At 38.2% G+C, this 13,179-nt stretch overlaps 1 protein-coding gene across 1 annotated transcript in view; it reads right to left on the reverse strand.

The window, feature by feature from the left end:
• SLC2A13 (solute carrier family 2 member 13) overlaps positions 1-13,179 on the reverse strand; it is a 151,796-nt gene that overhangs the window by 14,024 nt on the left and 124,593 nt on the right. The window lies entirely within an intron of this gene.

The following is a 13,179-nucleotide window of genomic DNA, read 5'->3' on the forward strand; positions in this document are numbered from 1 at the left end:
ATTTTTAATATTATTTACTTAGCTAAAAATCTTTAGAGAGTTTGAATTCAAACACTTGCATTTTCCCAAGCTGAGAAATTTCATCTTTGCAACTGCATCTGAATTTGCCCAATAAATAGATTGCTGGAGCTGTTATTCAATCTGAACAAACTGATCAACAGACTGAAAACAGGAGCAATTTTTCCCCAAGACAAATAGTTCTCCAAAATTAATCACATCAAAGGGGTTCTCAACTGTTTGCTGATATGGATATTTCAGTACTTTCGTAACCACATATTAGTGGATTCTGAAGGGTGGACACCTACACTAGTGCTTTCCAAGCCCTGCTTGGAAATGGCCACCTCCAGGACATGGCCTACAGTTTCCCATTTTGCTGTCACACCCCAAGTGTTTCAAGCTTCATTTTACATCATATCTACAAAGAAAAGAGAGAGACAAATCTCTGCCACTGTCAGAACACCATACAACAGGCTTCTCTCATCATCTTTCATGCACTCCTTACCTTGAGAAATGTACTTGAACAGGAAAATGAAGAGTAATGTTTATACCTAGTGTTAGAGCCCAACCATCTCAGATTTCACAACAGCTGACAGCACTCATTAGATATACACGTACACCAATCCCAGCTACAGCACATCTAAAAACTGGGAGCAGAAATAAGTATATACCTGTTTTTGTGTTATAGGAGACACAATTACCTTAATCACACTACACAGAGATTGACTTATTTTTCTTTCCAAGCTTTTTCCTACTCTTCCAAAGTATCAGATGTTAATAAAAGTATCAGGAAACATCTGATGTCTCTGTGCTCTACAGAATGCCCTTTTCTAGTCCAAATTCTGATCCTGACTGGACACACTTGGTTTACCCCAGTATAAATTAAGATTAACTAGCAATAATTAAATTGTATGATTTCATAATAATAAATAATTCAAGTATTATATTAACAGTGCATAAACTTGTGAAAGGTCATACAACTATGAAACATAATCAACTGTTCACTTAACAAATATGTACAGAATTTTAATCACAGCAGTCATACGTACAGAATTTTAATGGGCAGAATTCAAATTAAAACCTGATCAAAATGCAAAATCTTAATTAGGTTTTAGCATAAGCATCTTAGCTGAATGTCACTGTCCCTCAAGCATTTCTGCCTATGATCATTTTAACTACATTTTAACTACTTCAATCACCAGATAACAGGTCACAGTTTCAAAACATGGTATTTTGTGTTTCTTTTCAACACTGGACACTTTCAGGTACAAAATTAGCTGTTCAGCTGAGGGAAAACAAATGAAGGAATATGGCTTATTTCTTTCATTTTTTAGTGAAATACATCAAAGCTCCAATTTTCAACAGACATGGAACAGAAGACAAAAAGAAAGGAACAGAAAGATCATAAATATTGTGGTTTTGTTTTGTTAAAAAAAAATCTTTTTGCATTGTTTTCTGGGAAAGGATTTCAAAATATTTTTATGTATATATTTAAACAAAATTAGTACCTTATAAAAATAAATTCAATCAAATCCTCAAATATCTAAATATATTACTTCACAAACTGAGTGCATAGAGGTCCCATCTGTATCCATTTATATACAAATCTAAGACCATACTCAACAAACAGCTGGCAGAATATAATTTGGTTAACACCAGCTAAGGGGCTGACAGGTTGAAATCGTAACTGTAAAAATGAGGTATTCTCCAGCTAAGAAGCCATGAAAAAAATGTGTTTATTATGTATACCCAGAAGACTACTTTAAGGTTTGTAACTATAAAATTCAGCAACACTGACAGCAGTGAACAGTAATTACAAGATGGAGAATCAAATACCAGTGTATACAATAAATAAACAAGAGTACAATCTGGTAATTATTTCTGGAGAGATTCTTCATGAAAATGAGTAAAGAGTTTAAAGGTACCACTTTTTAGTAGAGACAGTGATTTTTTTCTCAAATTAAAGTATGACTCACTTATTAGCTTGATATGTTGTTATTTAGTGGCAGAAAATATTTCTCAAAAATATCAGAGAAGGTTTCACTGAAACTAGACATCATACAAGGTTAAAGTTACAGCAAGGTAATGTTAGAGAAGCAAAGCCCACAACTGCTAAATGTTTTCATGAGAAGACACATGAATATACTTTTGCAACTTTAAAGATTATTCTGTGTATTTACAAGCTAAAAAAGTGTATGCAAAAGCAGCAATGAAAGAGTGAATCATTTCGGGTAAGGCTCAGAAGGCAACAGCAGGCAATATAAGATTTCTGCACTTTTCCCCCCTCTCAAGGACAAACTCCAGTGGTTTACAGACAAGTTAGATCTGTGTACTTTATAAGACCTTTTCCTGCTTTTTCATCTGCAGAATACAAACCCTGATCTCAAAAAATTAAAAATAACCACAGAGTGTATCACAAGAGCTAAACTATCTGACAGACCTTATTGAAATACTCTTAGTAAGCATATAAATCTTAGATTTGTCCCTTCACCATATCCTGTTGCTAAAGTTTGTGCCTCTACAAGTGGTTGAGTCCAGTGGTGCACTGAAACTTCACCTCTCACCACAAAACTTTGTTCATGGCCTTGAACAACTTTACTAACCCTAAATCTTTTACCTTTTTTGTTCCTCTTTCAAGACAAATTTTACTATTTCTTGCAGCTTCCAAATACTGATGTGCATGAGAACTCCAACCACTTCATAAACGCTTTATAAAGAGGCAGGCTCCAGAGGAGTGCCCTCAGCAAGCCAGGAAGCCTCCCGGATTTCAGTGCTGTATTTAAAAAGTCTCAGCCAATCCTTGCAAAAAGATCCAGTAAGAGATGGAGAAATAGTTAGTTCAGTCCAAATTCTCGTATTGAAAAATTTCAATTAAATGCTGCAGTTCTCACTACTTCTTTCTTTCAAGTATTATCAACTCTTGAAGAACTTAAAAATGTTTAGAAATTTGAGTAAATATAATGGAGGTGATACTGCCTAGCATTTTGAAGCTTTTTCATGATCAATAGATATTTTAGTATGAAAGTAATATCAAAAAATATAAGAAAACCACTGCATTCTACCAGATGGAGTGGAAAAACAGCCATGATGTGGTAGAGGGCAAGACCCACAACTTGGGTGCTACAACAGTATCATGTATTCACATGCAGGTCTGGATGGAGACATGATGTGTGTGATGGGGCTGTGGCTCAGTGATGTGACTTGCACGCACAGTGGCCACTGACATACAAGAATTACTGCTCCCACTGCCTTGGCAGCTGCCAAAAAGCCTCCATTTCATCATGTTCAAAGCAATCAAGTACAAACTGAAAAGAAGCATCTCATGCCGCAGCATGGGCACAGGCACACGGCAGACCCTTGCAAGAAGTGACATCTGGGAATATTTAATTGCTTGAGGAATAGATGCCATTTCACAAATTTTAAACAACATGAGCACAAAGGTCTCTCCACACACAACCAGCAAAAAGGTAGGGCAGAGGCAACCTGGAAACAGAATGAGTTATTATTTCTCTCCTGGTAGTCATCATGGTTGAGAAGGATGTGTGGACTTCCTGTGACCCCAGAATGTGCCTTAAAGACTGTTTAGTGGCTTTTCTGTGGTTATACAGAAATAACCACAGAACATTTGGAAAATCTGGAACAACCAGTAGCAGCAGTGAGCATGTGCATCCAGTCTGGCTTCATCCAGTCACTGCTGGCTTCCCTTATTTCTCTGAAAGGAGGGAGTGCGCATTAATGGTTTGGGCATTTCTTCTGACAGACAAACCTTTGGGGAATCTCAGTGATGAGTGCTAACTGGAAAGTGGTTATCAGTCAGCCTGGGGGCTCCTGGAGCTCACTTGTGCTGTACAAGGCTCTCCAGCAAAAAACCAGACAGGTTTGGTCACTCTCTATTACTGCCTGCAGGCAAGGCAGGCTTCATTCTGTTTGAGCTCTTTCAGGACAAATATGCATTGAAGTATTTTTTTTAAAGACAGACTGGCATTGAACATCCATGACAGACCAGCATACAAACTATTTCATTTGTGTTCAAACCCCTCTCTGTATCTCGGCACTCCTGGTCTTTGAACTGCAGTGGTTCTGCTGCTTCTGGGGTTTTTGGTGGAAGTTCTGGGTCATCCCTACTCTGACATGTTTAGGAGCTTATGCATGGAGCACCACACTGCAAATTACTGACAGAACTGGGGCAATCGAACTGAAGAATTTCTAGCTTCTCTTTCCAGATTTAAAAGCATTTAGTCTCTCTGATTGTATCTCCTTGCAGCATGAATACTCAGTAATTGAATTACTGAAATAAACTGTCTGAAGATTATGATGTCAAATGCAGCATTTTAGAATTTCATGCAGGTTTACCATAAAATAAATCTCTACCTGATGTTTAATCTCATTTGGTTTTTCACCTGTTTTAAATTTCATTTACTTAATAATTATAATTTCTAAAGTTCTTTTTGTTATAACAGGAATATCAACCAGCTGCCTAGTTATTGTAGAAGTATCCATTCTCCCAGGAGACAGCTCTTTCATGTGGTATATAAAGACAGATCACCTCAAGGAATACTGGTGGAAAGGGCCAAGTGTAGGGCTCAATTATAATAAGTATAATATTTTAATACTAATTAAAGAATTATTAACAGAACAGCATGCAAGAATTGCTGGCATGCCATAAGAAAGTTTATTCTATAAACCACAGGCAAAGACCAGCTGCAAAGGAACAAAATGGAGCATCTTTCACTCCATTAGCCAAGGAACTACAAGACAGCTCAAGGTCAAAATTTTAGACACCTGAAGTTGATTTAAACAAATTCCATCCAGACTTTCTATTCTTACTTACACTTACAAGTAACCTTTACTGACGCTTGTGCTGTTCACCATGTGTCAGTAGTAGTGTCAAAGGAATGCCATCAGCATCTCAAAAGTATCACTTGAGTTACAGTTGCCAAAAGTATTTCTAAGATCAGGTTAAAAAAAGACCAAAGACATAGAAAGCAAGATTGTTGTTGTAACTTACTATGAAAGTAACTTAGAAGAAATATTCACCGGAAGTTCACCCTCCAAATGAAATAGGCTCTATTTCAGTGTTACTTCACCCTCCAGATGAAATAAGCTCTATTTCAGTGTTACAACCTTTTTTTTCCTTAATGCTTCCAAATACTTCAGAAAATAATAAAGAAAGAGAAAAAAGTATTGCTTTTAATTACCCCAAAATTTTATACGTACAAAGGTACTGTAAAACTGTACTTTCATGTTGAAAGTTGGTATATGAAGTTAAGGGAGAACGGCAAGATTTTATAGTTCAATTTAGAAAAGCAAAGCAAATCCCACCCAAACCCCAAAATCAAACCACATATGGTGACACAATTACAGCACAGCCCAGGTCAGACTCTGTGCCTGCAGGCACTGCTGAGGTTTTACAGCTAGTTTATTGCTTATTCCAGGCAGCAGACCCTGTGCCTCACACAGTCTGCCAAACCATCACTGTGCAGAAACAACTTTCCACAGAGCTGTTAAAACCTTAAAATCCCAATCAACCACATATTTCAATGGGAAGTGAAGAGAGAATAGAGTATCAATCCTTTGGAAATTTTTACTGAAATAAAAAGAAAGGAGTGGGGGGGAAAGTTATTTTATGAATTTTCTTTTTTTGTGGAATCTGAGACAAAAAAAATCCCATAAGGACAAGGAGTTTAAAATAGAGATCAATATTACATGGATTAGCATGTATTTTCAGCACTTGCCTGCTCCAATTAATTTCTAGTTATTGACACACATATAAAGTTTATGTTTCAATAGTTCTAGCAATAACATTTTGACCAACTTAACCTTCCATCTGACTACTGAACTGTTACATTCATTTTCTGTAACACCAATTTAGATACAAATATTACATTTTAACTACTGCCAGCAACTGTCTGCCATCACAACTGAAATCTAACCAGACTATATTTGAGATCTTGCATTCATTGTTTCAAATAGACGATGGAACAGTACCATTTAAAAAGAATTTTCCCTGATTCCAGTAGGTGGCAATAGCTCTGCCCTAAAAATCTCAGAGAAACTGGTGTTTCAGAAGGGGAATGAAGCACTGCGTCCCTGTCAATCCCCGCTGTACTGGGGAGGCTCTGAATTAAATCATCCAACAGAGCTATCCAAAGAATGACTCCTCTGCTGTCAGCCTTAAAATTCACTGGAAATCATTAATGTTGTAACTGAAAATACAGCCCCAAGGCTCTAAGACCACTTATAACAAGATAATTATTTCATGCTTGATTTGTGAGAGCGAGCACTTAGCATAGACTGTTACCCTGCTTTGATTTGTGCATGCAGGTGCAATACATATGCCAAATCTAAGGAATTTCATAAAATATAGAAATGATAAGTGGAAACACTATCTCGAGTACATAAAATTTATGAAGATTGGGTACCAAAGACTTCATTGTTACATGCAACTCAAAGTCTGGGATCTGACAGTAGAACCCAGCAGAAATCAAATAAATCATCTACCTTCTATGGACTCTGACATCTAAAATGTTTTACATAGATAAATGCTTTTTAACAGCAGTTATTTTGCCAAGACAACATGCTAAATGGGAATATAGATCATCTGAATCACAGGCCTCAAAAACTAAATAATCATGCAAAACCTCAAACTCAACTCATTATTATCTATGCAAAGCTAACGTGGCAGCTGTGGAAAGCTATGGGACAAAAGAAGGTCTATACATCCTACAAGCAAAAAGAAATGCCCAAAGTGCTGCTGTGGAGAAGTATGACCTGCCACCTAACAGACTGCCCACTTCCTGGTCTGTACTAACCAACAAGCTGAATTAAAATAAGGTCACGACTTTAAATCAAATGAATCAATAATTCTAGCTCATTTTGTGCTGGTGAGAGATTGACACTACTGCCTCCATTCTCAAGGAAATGAACTACACATGCAGACAGACTGCACACACAATAATTTCTATGAATTAAACTCATCAAATGAATTGAACAGTCCTAATGTAGAAATGTGTTGATTTATTTTCCCTCAAAGAGAAAAAATACTCTAAAAACTTAATTCTTTAAGAAGGTAAGATACCATAATTTTACTGCATCAGATGATGTGATTATTGAAGAATTACTTATTATGGAATAAAGTTATTAGGGATGCTGTTAAAGACACAAGCTGCTGTATGGAGGTCTGAGTTCAACCCTGTTGAAGGTTCTTTATCAATAAAACTTCCTAACCACATGCATCTTTCAAAAATATTTTCCACCCTCTAAACAGAGAACATTTCATTTTAGTGAATCCATTTCATAGCATAAAAGCCTAAAGGAATCTACTGAAACAGTTTTCACTAAAGATTTTTATTTAAATCCAAACTTCACAGACTATAACTGAATAAATGTGGGGAAAAAAACTATCAGAAGTTCTCCCCTCAGAAAAAAAATCCACATGCTCCCAAATATGAGTCAGTTCCCTTTGGTTTGGCTCCAAGGCAGAAGGGGAAATCCTCAGCAGTAGCTCCCTGCATGCTCACACTCTCCTCTGCCCCTCTCTCCCATCCCCTCAGACGAGCAGAGCGCCAGGGCCGGGCTCTGCCCTGGCTGCAAAATCGCCCCAGGAGAACCCCCTTGGTGAGGCACAGACATCTTTCAATCTGTCCCTAAAAAGATGAGCAGCTGAAGAAGCTAATTAGCAGCAGGCTCCTATGAGCAATTAAGACTCTCTAATGTACATTTCATAACAGAGAGAGTGAGAAAAGCTGCAGGAATTATCCGCACACTGATAAGAGACTAACAATTCTCTCATACACATTGGCATTTTTCCCCTTCACTTTCCTATCTATCTCCTTTGTCAGCTTGAAGCAAACATGTTTTTCAAACAGGAAACAAGAGTATTTTCCTTCTAGTTCCCCTTCAGCTGACCAGAGAATGACCAAAATGAGTAGAAGCTTGCTTCTTCAACAGGATGTAAAGGCAAACTTTAAACACCATTTTATCTTCTTCTTTGGACCACTTTTAAAATGAAGAGCACTGACTCAAACATTTTTTCCATTTAAATAACACAGTTTTCACAGACACAAAACAGCATTTGAAAATGTTTTAGCTCAAGGTCCACTTTAGCTTTTATATTCCAGTTACCTCAATGTTATAGCATCTGAAGTAGTTGTTGCAACCAGTAACCCAAATGGCTGTCAGCATCTGTCTCCTCACCATCCTCTACCAGAATAGTAACTTGGAGTAAGATCCAGAAGCAGTGTTTAGCAGCAAAGTGCAATAAAAATGACCACAGGTAGAGAACAGATGTACAAATGATGTTTCAAACTAACCAGTCCTGCTTTAAAATCCTGTTTTGTGCTGGGTGTCCCTAACAAATAAATTCTGTCTTCAGCATGTAAACTAGGCATTTCACAGTCAGAATACATTCACTTCATAACAGGACTTACGAGGAGTATATTTGTCCTTCTTTTCAAGCATCCAGAATTTGACACTGGTTGAGTAGATGTACTGAGATAGAGCTATTAATAGTAATTCCTAAGTAATTATCCAGAAGGAATGTAAACAGTTTCAGTTTAGATTATCATGTTGCTCTGCTCATAATTTTAGACCTAAAATGCAGATACAATATTAAAATTGCACTTATTTTGCTACCTACTCCTGCATCACCAAAAACAGGGCCATCTATGATTAAGGACACAATATTCTGCATTACTTTATCCTTCTATTCTTCCTATTCACTTTTACAAGTTAGCAGAGATGGCATTAAAATATGCATAAGACAATTAGACATTTTTAAGTTTCTCTTCTACCTCCCTAGCTTTTATGCCACCAGTATATGCCACTATTAGCCTGTGATTATCCTGTCTAATAGCCTCCTCCCAGAAAAGACCTTGTGCTGTGCCTTAGAGTTTAGGCTGACAAAGACTGTAATCAGTTTCAGATCTTTCTTTCATTTCTGTTTTTGCACACCTCACTAATACATATTGGATAGTATTGTGCTGAAGAACAGACTCCTAATCAAACAGGATGAATAGGATTGTGTCCTGCTGCTCCAGGTTTCCATACTTACTAGCCATGGGGAAGATAATCAGAATTTAATTCTATTTGAAACTGCATATATTTTGGTTTTCTTTCCTAAACAATACTGGAGCAAAGAGGGGCCATTCTATGTTCTGGTTCCTACTGAAGTGATGAATATTTCAATTTAGTCAACATTTAGCATATTGTCCATCAAGAGATTTCTCTAAGACTACTGATCATAATAAAAACTCTTCTGAGTTCTGCCAAAATACATGCAGATGTAAATATTCTATTGATCCTGCTACTTTCCTGAATCATTTACTCCCTCTACTACCTTTTTATTTGGCAAATGTGAGCACTGTAATTGTATGTATAATCTTCATCTATTGATCCGAAGACTTGATAAGAGAAATACTAGTTTCTCCTCTAATTGCTGCCAAATTAAGCAGCATTTTTCAATACAGATCCTTGTAAAAAGATTACAAATTACCTTTTCAGCAATAAAATCTTCTACCAATACTTCCTGCATGACAAAACAACTGAAGTCTACCAACAGACAGAGAAGTATTTAATTCTTGCAAGGTTGCTCTACTGTTAGTCTTTCCATGGTAACAGTAAAGGCCTGTAATGCCATTCTCCATTACGTACTGACAATAGATTCTCAGTCTTTAAATGTGTGAATATGCACATACATTCTTTTGGCATTAGTAAAGCAGTCACAGCAACTTTTACAAATGTACTTGTCACATTGCAGAAATATCTTTATAATGCTGTGACCAGCAAAACAAGTGTAATAAACTTATTTATGTCTGTCTTTATTTACAAGCAGGAAAAGCAATCTGACATTTCCAGAAAAATCTAATAATCTTACAAAGAAAAAGTATTCTAATAATTTTAACATGATCTATCTCATCTGCTATGCATTAGACAACAGGCAGCACTGCATGAATGTAAAGCTCCCCAGAATACTCCTGAGGCTGTGACAGATACTGGCATGTCCCCTGTTGGACATAAACCAGGCTGTTGTATGAGAATCCAGCTAATGAACTGCCATGACTTTATTCTTTTTAACCAGTGGAATCCAGTTAGCATCCAGGCTCAAATGCCAAAGTCATTAGGCACATTCCTGAGGTGAAAAACTATTCCGAATCTGGGAAACAGGGTTTGACTGCCTGCCTGACCTGCTTCCTGCCCAGGCAATTTAAACCCACTTTTCCCCAAAACAGGTTTCCAAGATACAGTTGAACTCCTTGGCAAACTGACAGATATGAGCAACAGGCACACAGTGACACATAGTAGCATTACTGAACATCTGTAAGCATGCCATTAATTTTACACAGAAGGAAGAAGCTCAGAAGAGTACTGGCCAGAGGAAAACAAAGAGTTTTCCAAACACAGAGCTCTTCTTGCACTCTTGCCTTTGCACTGACTGCCCTGACAGAGGGGAATGATTCTTCATATTGACAAAAGTAGGATTCTTCATGAAGCATTAAACTCCTGTGGCAAGGAGATGTTCCTCTAACAAAGTTAATAAAAATGGCTGAAGAAAGCAAATCAGTCAGTTTTTCTCCCTTTATAGATTTCTGTTTCAAATCATCCTTCTTCAGAGACTGTGGAGACCTGACAGCTAATTTTGTAGACAGGATGGCTTCTAGGCTTGTCTCTGATCTCTAGATGATGTTATTATTTCTTCATAATTGTTTACTGTATAAAATCAACATCCTTCTCTCCAGAGGAAGATTGCTCAGAGTTACTCATGAGAGCCTTTCAGCTCACAGTTGTGGGCCTGCTGTCGTCTTGACAACACACTCATGTCAAGGTTAATGTCATGTCAAGGCACTGTTAGTACCTCCTTTCCTTGAGCAGTTATTCTTTCAACTGTAAGGACATTAATGCAATTTAAAGTTTCTTGGCCAACCTTTAGGGTTATTCCAATTACACGGACAGAAGTTTCAAGGATTCTGAGAGTACTGTGGGAGTAATTGTAATTGTGCAGAAAAAACCCTAGATTTTGGGTTGTGCTCTGAAAGCAATCACCTCCACATTCCAACCTGGCTGAGAAAGTGACTCTGCCCATGATCTCTGTTGTGTCACCTGAGCTTCCTTTTGGAACCTTCCCATTGCATCCCCATCTGTAAAAGTGAGATAATGTTTTTTATTAAGTTCATGGGGATTTTATAATTCAATGTTCATGAAGAGAACAGAACTGCAAGCCTTTCTGTGTTACTGCTAAGTGCAAAACTTCCCTAAATCTTGGAGAACAGAGTCCCAACACAGAACCCTCAGACCACATTGAGAGAGGAGACATAGCTCTTTTTGTTTTACTACAAAGTGAATAATTTAAGAATATTCTTGCTCACAGTCTTGAAATCATCCTTTAGGTGTCCCTGGGCAGAGCTGGAGACAGCAAAGTTTGTGTGTCAACAGCTGTTATGTTAACTGGTTCAGTAGGACCAAGGGCAGGAAAGCACCTGCCTGTGCCAGTGCCCTGGGCAAGACGTTCCTCTCTCTGTTATTCTAATGCCAGTCAGGCTTATGTAATTGCTTAAATAATAAAAAATAAATCTCTATTGCTTGTCTTGCATGTATGATCTTATAAGTGCACCCATTGCACATCACCCAGACTGCTTAGGGTCTGACTTGGAGTCGGTCAGATTTATTCTTACGCAGCCTCCCTCCCCCAGGGCCTCTGCCAGCCACTGAGATCCCCATATTCAAAAGCACCCAAACACTATATTCCTCTTGAAAAATACGTGGATGCTTTAATTGTCTTCCTGGGTTTCTATGACAACCACAGCAACATAAACAGCCTTGCTGGCAGCCACAAGAGACTGAAATCTCTGCTCTCTTCCCTCCCCTCCCCTGAACTTCTCAATGTTCAGAACTTACTGTAACCAAATAAATATGATTAACAATAAACACAGAGGTGGTGTTGAGCACACCTGTCTGGCACTGGGGAAACATCTTGCAAATAAAAGTACATTACAATATTTTATGATAACAGTCAAAACATTGCCTGCTATATCTGAAGTACCTTGGGACCAACTGTGAAAAACAGTGCAAAGCTATAAATTTATAAACAGGAACTTTCTATGTAAGCTTGCATGGCTGCAGAGAGTTTTAAAAATATATAACAAGGTCTTCTCTGTTTGTTGGTGCCTCTAAGCACCACTCACCTTGCTCATAGGTTACATATCAGGAATAGATAAGCCCCTGAGTGTCAGGACAGTCAAGGTTCAGACAGCTGCAGAGCTGTGTGGGTGCACACACATCGTATGGTGCGACTGCAGGCATCTCTCCATGGCTACAGCTCCCAGCCTTCCAGCAGGAAAATCATAAACAAAATGTGATCACAGCAGCAGAAATGCCCTGCACAGCACTGTCAGCCCGAGTCCAGGAGAAGCTGTTTCTCTGAATTCCCACATCAGGCAGCATAGTGAGAGCTGCTGCTTCTGACAATGCTCAGACATCTGAGGTCCAACAAATTGCTCAGGTCTTTCTTCTCTCCTGAGCATCATTAATGGCAAAATAAATTTGCCATAAGAGACCAGCATAACTCTGGAGGTTTTAAGCCATTTAAACCCATCCATCTATTACTGAATGGCCTGAAGCCATCAGAACACACAGGACTTACAAAGAGGTTGCATGTAATAGTTATGGTTATCAGCTGTCCACAGGTCACAAAATCATCTTTCAAGTTATCAAACCACTTTCTGATCATAAAAATGCCATGTACTTTTAAAATAACTGCCCCTGTATGTCTAGTTTGTGACAAAGTAACTTTGTGAAAGGAAGGGCTGCCATTTCCTTCACCAGTGCTGTTAGTTTCTCTCAGGCACTTGTTCTCCCTATGCTGCCAGAGAAATCCAGGTGACTCCAGCTGCTCTGAGACACAAGTGGGGATGTAACTATGCTGTTTTCCCTCCTTCCTTGGCAGGGAAATCCTATGGCTCTGTTTGACTGATTTTTCTTTAAAGCAGACTCAGGATTTGAGGAAATGGAGCTGTGGGGTGGTTTGTGAATGTGAACCCTTGGAAATCAAAACCTATGGTGATTCCTTCTGGGCTAGTATGCAGAAATACATGTGTCTGTGAGGATGAGGAGGAGAAGGAGTTGAGGAGGCAAAATGCTTCTGTCTTTCACAGGGCTTGGAAAGCGCAGAAGGAGCCATCTGAGATA

Source organism: Pipra filicauda, unplaced genomic scaffold (assembly GCF_003945595.2).
Source record: "Pipra filicauda isolate LSUMZ 115617 unplaced genomic scaffold, ASM394559v2 scaffold167_size3244652_pilon, whole genome shotgun sequence".
In the NCBI taxonomy this organism is placed as follows: Eukaryota; Metazoa; Chordata; class Aves; order Passeriformes; family Pipridae; genus Pipra; species Pipra filicauda.